The 9,850-nt window shown below is 56.0% G+C and overlaps 1 long non-coding RNA gene across 1 annotated transcript; it reads left to right on the plus strand.

The window, feature by feature from the left end:
• Positions 1 to 267: 267 nt before the first annotated feature.
• On the plus strand, positions 268 to 8,044 carry LOC119519018. Its single transcript, XR_005213921.1, has 3 exons — positions 268 to 377; positions 6,957 to 7,020; positions 7,600 to 8,044. It is a non-coding gene; the product is annotated as an uncharacterized LOC119519018 (long non-coding RNA).
• The last annotated feature ends 1,806 nt before the right edge of the window (positions 8,045 to 9,850 follow it).

Genomic DNA, 9,850 nt, shown 5'->3' on the forward strand with positions numbered 1-9,850 from the left:
AAACCCGGTGCTTCCTTTCTCCGGGTTTGAGATGCTGTCGCCACCGAGTTGTTTCCACTGAAAACAACGGTGAGCACAGCGCTTTCTCGAGAAAGTCTCCTTGGCTTCCATCACGCTCTCGGGCTTGACCTAAAGGTGGTTTGTAGGTGGAAAATCTGAACGTCATCATCAGACACATTATCTTAAGTTGTGTGGGAGGAAAAGAATTATTTTCAAATGAGGCTTACAATTCCTGTTTCACGTCAAATAGGATCACTTTAAAAATACCGAAGACATTAAAAACCATAACGTGATGGTCACCAACTCTGTCCAATGTGGGTCCTGCAGAGTGGGCGCTCGAGGACGTTTGTTGAATGAACAACCAAGGGAAGGAAAGCGTAAGTGTGGGAGCGATGGATTCTGAAATGAACGGAATGTTCCGGGCTGACCTTCACCCTCCTCTAATGCTGATCTTGTGAGTTCCTTTTTATGACTCAAAAGTAAGTTTGAGTTTATTACCTCGCCCAAACTCCCTGATCCAGAGTACCGAGCTGGAGAAGCTTCCGGCACAGGTGCTTTTCTAGTCTAGAGTAAACAGACCCCGGACACGTCAAGACTCCAGTCTGCCAAGAGCGGAAGGGCTCTGTGGGGAAAACACTCAGCATGGAGGGACGGCGGAGGGTCTTCCTAGGGATGTCGGGTCTCCCACTGCTGACAGCGGGCTGTGGCCAGGGGCCTCGAAGCCTCCCGGCCCTCCCGGGGTCGCGCTCCTGGGTGCAGACGGCACAACGGAGACCGGGGGACAGCGGGGTTAGGGGCGTGCGCAGGTCACACAGCGGGCAGGTGGCGGAGGCGGACCGTGAAGCAAAGTTGGCCAACGAAGGGGACTCGCTGAGTGCTAGAATCCGTTTCCCTCCTTCTTCCTTAGGGCACAACCCCGATTTTGCTCAGTGTCCCCTCCTCCTCCTCCTCTGCGTGAGTAATGGTCGGGGCACAGGGTCATGCGCTGCCGTGTTCCCGCTCGGCGACTAAGCCCATGAAGGCCTCCACGCCCCCCCGGGCAGCGATTGGTTCAGGAAGGGGCATGTGACCAGGCCGTGGCCAATGAGGTGTGAAGAAAGGCCTGCGGGGGCCTCTGGTTGGCTCTGAGAGCAAGAGGGCCCCGCCTCCCCGGGCATGCCTGGAGGGGACGGCGGATGGGGCCGCCATCTTCCCGCAGTCGGCGGCGGCCCTGACGGTGGAGCCCGCGTGGCAGAGCCCCAGACGGGCTCGCTTGAGGACGCCATGTCTGTGAGGCAGCCGCGCCCGGGAGTCAGGGTTTCTACTCCTGCTGCCCAAAAGCATCCCAAGGCGGTTGCCTGGCGCCTCCTTCTTGGCTGCCATGGCGGGGGGGCCCGGCCTCCCTTCCCTCAGCACCGTCCCGGGTGAAATCGCGTCCCCGGCCTCACTCGTGTGCTGTGAAATGGGGCCCTCCTGCGCTGCCCTCCTTGTGGGACTGTGCAGGTGGCAGGGGCGCTGCCGCGTCCCCACGAGGCTGCCCGAAGCTCCCGGTGCGCTGGGGAGTGGGGGCTGCCTCAGTCTACCGTGCGGACGTCCTGCGCGCCGGGCGCTGAGGCCCGGGGGAGTGACGGCTCGGTTCGGAGGCCGGGAGTCCGGGTGCCCCAGGCCCTGCCTTCCCGGAGTCCGCAGCGTGCGGGGTGGCTGGACGGCGCTCGGCCTCCGTCCCACTGCTGCCGTCCTTTTTCATCTCCCCCTGTGGCTTCTGTTAACTGCGTGCGATTTTCCGCTGCTCATAAAGGCTCCGGTTGTATTGGATTCAGTTTGGCCTTAACATGTTCAAAGGTGCTATTTGTAAGGGGTCCACGCGCCCAGGACCGGGGGTGAGGGCTTGGGCACCCCTTTGCGGGGGGGCGGGATTTAATCTGCACGGTGCCGACTCGGCTTTCCTGGTGCCGTTTCTGGCGCGGATACCACCTGGTCCCTCCAGAATTACAGGTTTATGGATGGGCCTGGCTCTGTCTGCTCTCAATTCCTCCTTGGTGGTCTGCCTGGTTTTGGGGAGACTAATTACCACGAGTGGTGCTAATTTACCTTCCCTGGTCCTCGGGGTGGAAGGGACTGCCACCCCTGCTGAGTGACCGGAGCGGGCAGGTGACAGTGGCCTGAAGACAGTGTGGACGGTGGTGCCTGGTCCTGCCCCCGTGCTCCTGTTTGTGCCACAATGGCCGACACATCGCAGGTCTGGCGCGTATTACAAGTGTTGGCTGCAAACAGCAGGCGCCAGCTGTTGTTGAGTCAGGGCAAAAGGGGAGTTTGTAGAAGGACCCTGGGTGGGGGCAGCAGGGCTGAGGGTGGGAAGCCAGCCCCAGGTCCTTTGCTGCTGGGTCCCCGGGCTCAGAGTTGAAGCTGGGGGTCTGTTTGGCGGTGCCCGGGCACATGGCCGTGGCTGGCAGCAGGGGAGGTCTTCCGCAGGAGTCTGCAGGCCTGGCGGCCTGGATTTGTGACAAGTGTCTACTGCAGTATAGTGAGCAGCTGTCCAGTTCATCGTAACCGGGTAAAAGGAGCGACAGGTGGCTTCCGGAATACCCCTGTCCAGTTGTTTCCATGGTCCATCTAGTGTCTGGAGAGTGCAGGAGTCAGAAGGGAGCTCAGAGCAGGGTAATTGTAGCTTTTTTCTCTTGGTAATATGCTTAAAACGTCTTTTTCTAAAAAATAGAGTTTATGCTCGATAGCAGTTTTAGGTTTACAGAAAAATTGTGCAGCAAACACAGAGTTCCCATGTACCCTCTCCCCCAAGACTTCTCCTATCATTGCCTTCTGTGTTAGTGTGGGGCATTTGTTAAGATCGACCCCAAATTGATCTGCTGGCGACTTGCTCTTGAATGCTAGAATTTGTGGTCAATCACCCGAAAGGCTAAAAGCCTCAAAATAACATGGAAGGGCTCCGTCAAAATAGCACTGAGGGATGGCCGTGGTTTAACAGCCCCTCTGTGTCGAAACACCTCAAGCGCTTCGTGGCCCAGCCGTCTTGTCCCTGGGTGAGCGGATGTCTCCCAGCCCTGAGGGTGTGCTCTGTCATTCTCTGGGTGCCAGTGTCCACGGCTGCTGGAACAAAAGGTCACGGTCCCTGCGGCTTACGCCATCACAAACATGTCCTCTTACCGTTCCAAAGGTCAGCAGTCTGACCTGGGGCTTGCTGGGCTCAAGTCAAGGTGGCAGGAGAACTGCATTCCTTTTTGGAGGTGCCAGGGGGGTGTCTCCCGGCCTTTCCCAGCTTCTAGAGCCCCCTGCACTCCTTGGCTCATGGCCCCTCTGCACAGCCAGCCACGGTCTGGCGGATCTTACTCATGATACCACTTGGACATTGACTTGTCTGCCCCCATCTTCCGCTTGTACGGGCCCCTGTGGGTTCGTTAGGCCACCTGGACAACCCAGGAGCTGTTCCCTCTTTTGAGGTCAGCTGATCAGCAACTTTGATCCCCTCTGCCACCGTGCTCCCCCTTTGTCCTGTAAGGCAACCTACCCCCAGGTCCCAGGGTATGGGTGCTTTGGAGGCCCTGCCTCCCACACTCCACGAGGCAAAACTCGCCCAAGTCCCAGGGGCGCGTCCATATCTCCTTCCTCTCCATGTCTTGTGGCTGATGGCACCACCTTCCACTCCCAGGCACCTGAGCACTCACAGGTATTTGGTTAATTATTTAATCAACCCCACGGGTGTTCACTAAGCTCCTCTGTGCCAAGCTGAGTGGTCCATGTGGATGGGCAGAAACCTAATGTTCCGGCCCAGTGGGGCACGCTGTCTCGTGGGTAAGAGTTGCCATCCTTGGAGCATTTCCCATGTCATTGCCTTTAGTTGCATGATGGCCCTGCAAGGCGGAATTGTTGCCATCCCCATTTTATAGATGAGGAAACCGAGGCCCAGAGAGGTTAAGCAGCTTGCTTGAGGTTGCCCAGCGTGCCAGTCAGTGCCACGGCAGCTGAAATTGGGGCTTGTGCCCTTACCTGTCTTCCCGTCGTGCTGTGGAATGCATTGCTGTTGGAACCCAGCATGAAATTTAACATGGGCCAACATTAGGCAAATGGGGGCTTGGCACCCACGGCCGCCCTGCCAGCGGGTGCAGAGTCAGCACTCGTGTGGGTGTGGGTCTGGGTGGGCCCGAGCCTGCCGTGGTGAGCATCGTGCATTTCCTCTCAGAAGGGTCCGGGAGCCCTCGAGCCACGGTGTTTGTTCCTTTATTCACTCACCTCCATCTGTGGAGCCAAGCGGGGTGCCAGGCTGGGGACGTGGGGTCAGAGGAGGGCCCTCTGCCTTGGGAGTCCACAGCCTCGGGGGCCGTGTCCAGGCTGTGGGGACTCGCCCACCTCTCCCCCCAGTCTCTGGGGACCGCCCCGCGCGGGCACAGCCGGGGTCCAGGCTGTGAAGTCACATTTGCATACTTTACCTTTTTGGTCTCAGTTTTGCAGAGGGAACTTTTCTGGAAGCCCTACAAAAAGACACAAAAGAAAAAAAAACACAGGAAACCCTGTCTTGTGTTCTTGAGTGCGAGAGTCTTGTGCTAATTTTGAACCAAGCTTTATTTTTCTTTATTTTTAAACCCTGGGTCTAGAGTGTGAAGAGAGAAGCTTCCTCCAGTGAGGGGGTGGGTGGGGGCTCAGCCTGGACCTGGGTGGGGGGGTGGTGAGAGGGAGCCGGCCTCTGAGTGGGGTGTGCGTGTGTGTGTGTGCTAGTGTCCTGGGGCTGCGTAACCAGGGTGGGCTTCAAACAACAGAAACTTCTCTCAGTCTGGAGCCACGAGTCAGAAATGACGGTGCCAGCAGGGCCAGCTGTGCCCCTCGCAAGTTTGTAGGGTTCTGGGGTGTCCAGTCATCCCCAGTGTTCTTTGGTTGGTGGCATCACTCAGTCTCTTGCCCGTCTGTCTGTCTGTCTTGTCCAAATTCCCTCTTCTTACAGGGACACCAGTTATATTGGGGCCACTTGGATCCAGTTTGGCCTCATCTTAATTAGTCACACCATCAAAGACCCTCTATCCAATAGGGTCACATACATGGAACTTCGGTTAGGCCATGAACATGTGTTTTTTGGGGGCCTCAGTCAGTCCATCACGGGTGGTGAGGCTGAAATACATGCAGACCTTGGGGGCAGGGCCTGGTGGTGAAATGGCGCTGCACGGGCAGCCGCTGCTCCCCCGAGGGGTCCTCAGAGGTGGCTGGAGACAGCTGGACGTCAGGCAGGTGGAGGAGCAGGTGCTGGTGCAGCCGGAAGGGGCCTGTGCAGGTGTGTGTGCGTGGTGTGTGTGAGCGTGTGTGTGTGTGTGTGGCTTGGCGCCTGTGGCTGGCCGGAAGCCTGGCACTGCCACTTTCCAGCTGAGCGCCTTGGGGCCAGCGACACCTTGTCTGCACCGACATCACCCGTAGAGCAGGGCCGAGTCGGACAGCTCCTGCTTCTCGGGGAAGAAGCAGCTGGCACGCAGAGGGCGGCTGTCCCTGGGCCAAGGAATCCCGGGCACTCCTGGCCCCTGCGCAGATGGCAGGGCAGGGGCAGGGGCTGGAGAGAGCCGTCAGGCTGCAACGCAGGGGCTGGCAGTCGGTAGGCAGCGTGCGGCTGGCACTGAAGTGGCGAGGGTGAGGGTGTGGGGTCTCACAGCCGCCTCTATCCGGGGTGTCTGGGATAGCGTTCCCCGGTTCACGAGAAACTCCTGTAGCCGTGCTCTCATCGCGCAGGTGTTAAAGTGTCAGGGGCACTGCCAGGTGGGAAACTCTCATTTTCTGGCTCCTCTTTGCCCAATTCTTACCACCCCCCTATTTTAAAACCATTTTTGATGTGATAACAATTTGATAACCTAAGAATTACCATTTTAACCATTTTTAAGGATCCAATTCAGTGACATCAGTGACATCACAGTGCTGGGCCACCGTCCCCATCATCAGTTACCAAAACCTTCTCCTCGCCCCATACAAACTCGGTACCCCTTAGCCAATAACCCCTCAACCCCCTCGTCACCCCAGTAGCCTGTACTCGAGTCTCTGTGTGTGTGTTTGCCTTTTCTGGATATTCCGTATGAGTGGGATCGTGCAGCATGGCCTTTTGTGCTTGGCTTCTTGCACTGAGCACGTCTCCAGGACTCGTCCGTGTTGTAGCCGGTCTTCGTTCCTTTTGATAGCTGACAGCATCCCATTGTGCAGAGAGGCCACATTTGGTTTCTGTTCATCCGTTAGTGGACACGGGTTGTTTCCACGTTTGGCTATTGTGAATGACGCTGAGATGAATACTGGTGCACAGGCGTCTGTGTGATCCCTGTTTGCGGGTCTCCTGGGTACACACCGGGAGCGCAGTTTCTGGGTCGGGTGGTAGCTCTGCGTGTGACTCTGAGGCGTCTCCCCACCTCTAAGGGCCCTGCCTTCCGGGTCAGCCTGGTCTTTCCAGCGACCATCAGCCGGTGACTCCCAAATCCATGCCTCTGGCACCAACGGAATGGATTCCGGAACTTCTCCCAGACACCCCTTGTTGCCAAGATGGCCTGTAGCCACCTCGAGTTCACAGTGTCCAAACTGATTCCTTATTTCAACCCACGTCTTCACCTGTTCGGCCTCGTGCCATCCACATCACAGTTGACGGCTGGTGGAGCGTGATAACGATGGAAAACTGCAATGTTGGATGATAGCATTTGCACTCGAGAAAAAGTAGTTATTGGAATGCTTAGCACCAGTTTATGGGCATGCTGACAGTCCTCCGTAGTCCGGAGGGGGTGGGCGTTGTGCTGCCCCATTTTACAGGTGTGGAAACGGAGGCTGAGAGAAGCAATTTCATGGGGTGGGGCCACGTCTGTGGGGCTCAGGGGTCTGCGTCCCTGGTGAGGCCGTGGAGAGCGGACTGCGTTGGCAGGACACCCCGCCCCGTGCAGGGACCCAGGCCGGAGTGGCTGTGCACGCCAGCTCTGCTGAGCCCCTGGCCCCAGCTCTTCTCGTTTCTATTTCAGCTCTTCTCGTTCTGAATTTCGTTTCATCTCAGACCCCTACCTTGGCACACACACAGCAGGAGAGGTGAGTTTCGGGGACCCTGAGCATCCACATAGTTCCACAGCCACTGGCGCCTCGCTTGCGAGATTAGTCACACACCTTTCTGATAAGAAAAGTGAAAATGTGAAGTTGCACGCTGAAGATGCCCAGCAACTTCCTAAATCCAGCTTTCCATGTGCTGCCTGAAGGAACAAGCGACTCCCAAAAAGGACTCCGGGGTGGAAGTCCCATGTTTCGTTGGCATTGGAAGGGGAACTGGTTGCCGGAGGTTTGGTTTCAGGGTCTCACCTGACTCGCTGGTGGGGGGTGGTGGGGATTGGGGGGCCCCCCGGCGGGAGGGACAGGCTGTTGCTGGCCTTGGGGCTGGACGCCATGCCATGCTTCAGCAGAGTGGCCGCGTCCCCTCGCCGCCAGCTGGGCCGGGCGCCAGGGGCTCCTGCCTTCCTGAGTGGCTGCCGGCTTGGCGTGTGGCTGGGCAAGCTGTTGCGACACGTGCCGCTGAGGTTTCTGTGGCCCCTCCGGTCAGAAGCCAGCCCAGGTGCTGTGGGGAGGACCGAATTAGACCCCCTTGGACAGAAACCCCACCCCACCTATTTTTTGCAGACTGTCTCTGGACCCACATCCCATAACCGACGTCTACGCCTGAATCTGCCACTTGAGCTGGGCCGGTTTGGTAGCACAGATTCTACGTTGGGGTTGGGTCCTGCTCCCCAGCTTCCTTGTGGGGTAACCTCACCAAGCTGCTCCCCCCATGAGCCTCTGTTTCTTCATCTGCAAAATGGGGAAATTAACAGGACCAACCTCAGAGGCTGGCTGCAAAGATTCAGTGAATCACTGCATGGAAAGGGCTTAGAGTGAGGTGTGAGGCTCGGAATAAATGCACAGTGAGTGAGTCCTCCAGCAGGCCCCCCAACCCCTCACCTGTGACCCCAGAGCCCCCACGGCGAGCAATAAACCTGACCTCTTCACCTTGATCCCGGTCCCAGGGGCCTTTGATACCCTCAAAATCATAGAGTCCTTTGAACTAAACATACCGTGGTTCCTTTACAAATGAAGCATCTTTTTAAGAGGTGTGGAATCCTGTGTGAGGAAAGGAAAGAGGGATTCCTAAAATCCTGCATGCTAGAGACAGAGGGGATCTGATACATCTGTTTAAAATAGTTTCTGTTAGAATAGTACAAAGGACACCTGTATACTTTTTCTCCTGTTTCACTCATTGTCCATGCTTTTGTGCACCTGTTTGATCCATGGCTTCCAATATTTTTGGGTCTTAGAGACTGTTTCCGTATTAAAATACTCCACAGAGCCTTCACATGGGTCAAATCATCCAAGAGTTGTTCACTGAGCACCCACCATGGCCAAACCTGGTTCTAGAAGGTGCCAGAAAGGAAACAAGGAAAAAGCGACTGGAGAATGCACAGGGGGCCTAACCTTGCCCAGGAGTGAGGGCAGCCTTCCGGCAGGCGAGGAGGCTCTGAGTGGGGAAGGGGCACACTCAACGGAAGAACCAGAAAAAGGACAACTTTTAGCTGGAGGGTAGCAGAGGATCAATCAAAGAGGAACAAGCTGAGGCCAGAGAGGTGTGTGTGGGGGTTTATATGAGACCACTTGGGCTGGTAGAGCTTTTCACATTTTCCTCCCCATGGATTAGGCACATACTTAATCACCAAGTGCTGTGCTGGATTCTCTAACAGGCTTCAGACAACATATTTGTTCTTAATCTCATCCTCCTCTGAGCTGTTTGAGCAGTAGTCATGTACATGTGTGTGAGAAAGAGTATGTGTGGCGTGAACTCCCTGGGCACCTTGTTGAGTGCATTCTACCAGTTGGAAACTAGTTTAGAACTTGCCCCACTCCCCACCTCATTCCAGCATTTCATAAACTCTGCTCCAGAGGATGTCAATCCCTTTAGTTATTCTAGAGAAAAAAAAAATGTACATTCAAACAAGTTTTGAAAATACTCCAGATTTTCCTGGAGTTTCTCAATGCACAGGTGCATGTTAAAGGCTCTGAGAAGTCCTGCAGCAAAGAACTCCATGTTTCCACATTTCACTCCGTGAAACCATGAAGCTGGTGTCGTGTGGAAAATGCTTTGGAAAACACGGCTTAATTTCGCAAATGAGCCAGTGAGGGTGGGGCAGGAGAATGTCCACGACGCCCAGGCAGCCTGCACACTTCTGATGCACACTTCTGATGCGGAGGGGAAGGCCAGCGGGAAGAGCGGGAATTGTAGAATATTGTTGAGAGTTCACTCTGACTCCTCTTGAGGAAGGGAAGCTGGCTGGGCTGTGCTGTCTTCCTGGTGGACAGAGCTCTCTGAACACCCACCCCAGGCAGGGTCACCTGAGGCCTCCACAGAGTGAGAGAAAACCAGGTGACTAGAAAGTTCCAAGCTCCCTACTCTTGGAGACAGCGAGTGGGTGCTGTTTCCTGGCTCGCTCCGGGACACCCTCCCTTCAGAGATTTATCGAGATCCCCGGGCAGAGAACTTCCTCGTTTTCTGACACACCCAGTCCAGGGTGAACTCTCATCCTTCCCCAAATCACCCACTGAGGCCCAAATCCTCCAGCAGACCCCCCCAACCTCCTTACCTGTGATCCCACGGCCTGTTCACCTCAGGCCTGGGCCTGGGGGCCTTTGACACCCTCAGAATCATCGAGTCCTTTGAACTGAGCATGCCATGGTTTCTTTACAAATGAAGCATCTTTTTAAAAGGTGTGGAATTTATTTTGCGAAGATACTCATTTGATAAGGCTTGACTTGCAGACCCAGCAGCAACACTTACTAAGCAATGGAAAAATACGCTTAACTTGGCCTGCCCCTAATCCTGACCCAAATGCGGGGGTCACTGGGC

The sequence above is a fragment of the Choloepus didactylus genome, chromosome 22 (genome assembly GCF_015220235.1).
Source record: "Choloepus didactylus isolate mChoDid1 chromosome 22, mChoDid1.pri, whole genome shotgun sequence".
In the NCBI taxonomy this organism is placed as follows: domain Eukaryota; kingdom Metazoa; phylum Chordata; class Mammalia; order Pilosa; family Megalonychidae; genus Choloepus; species Choloepus didactylus.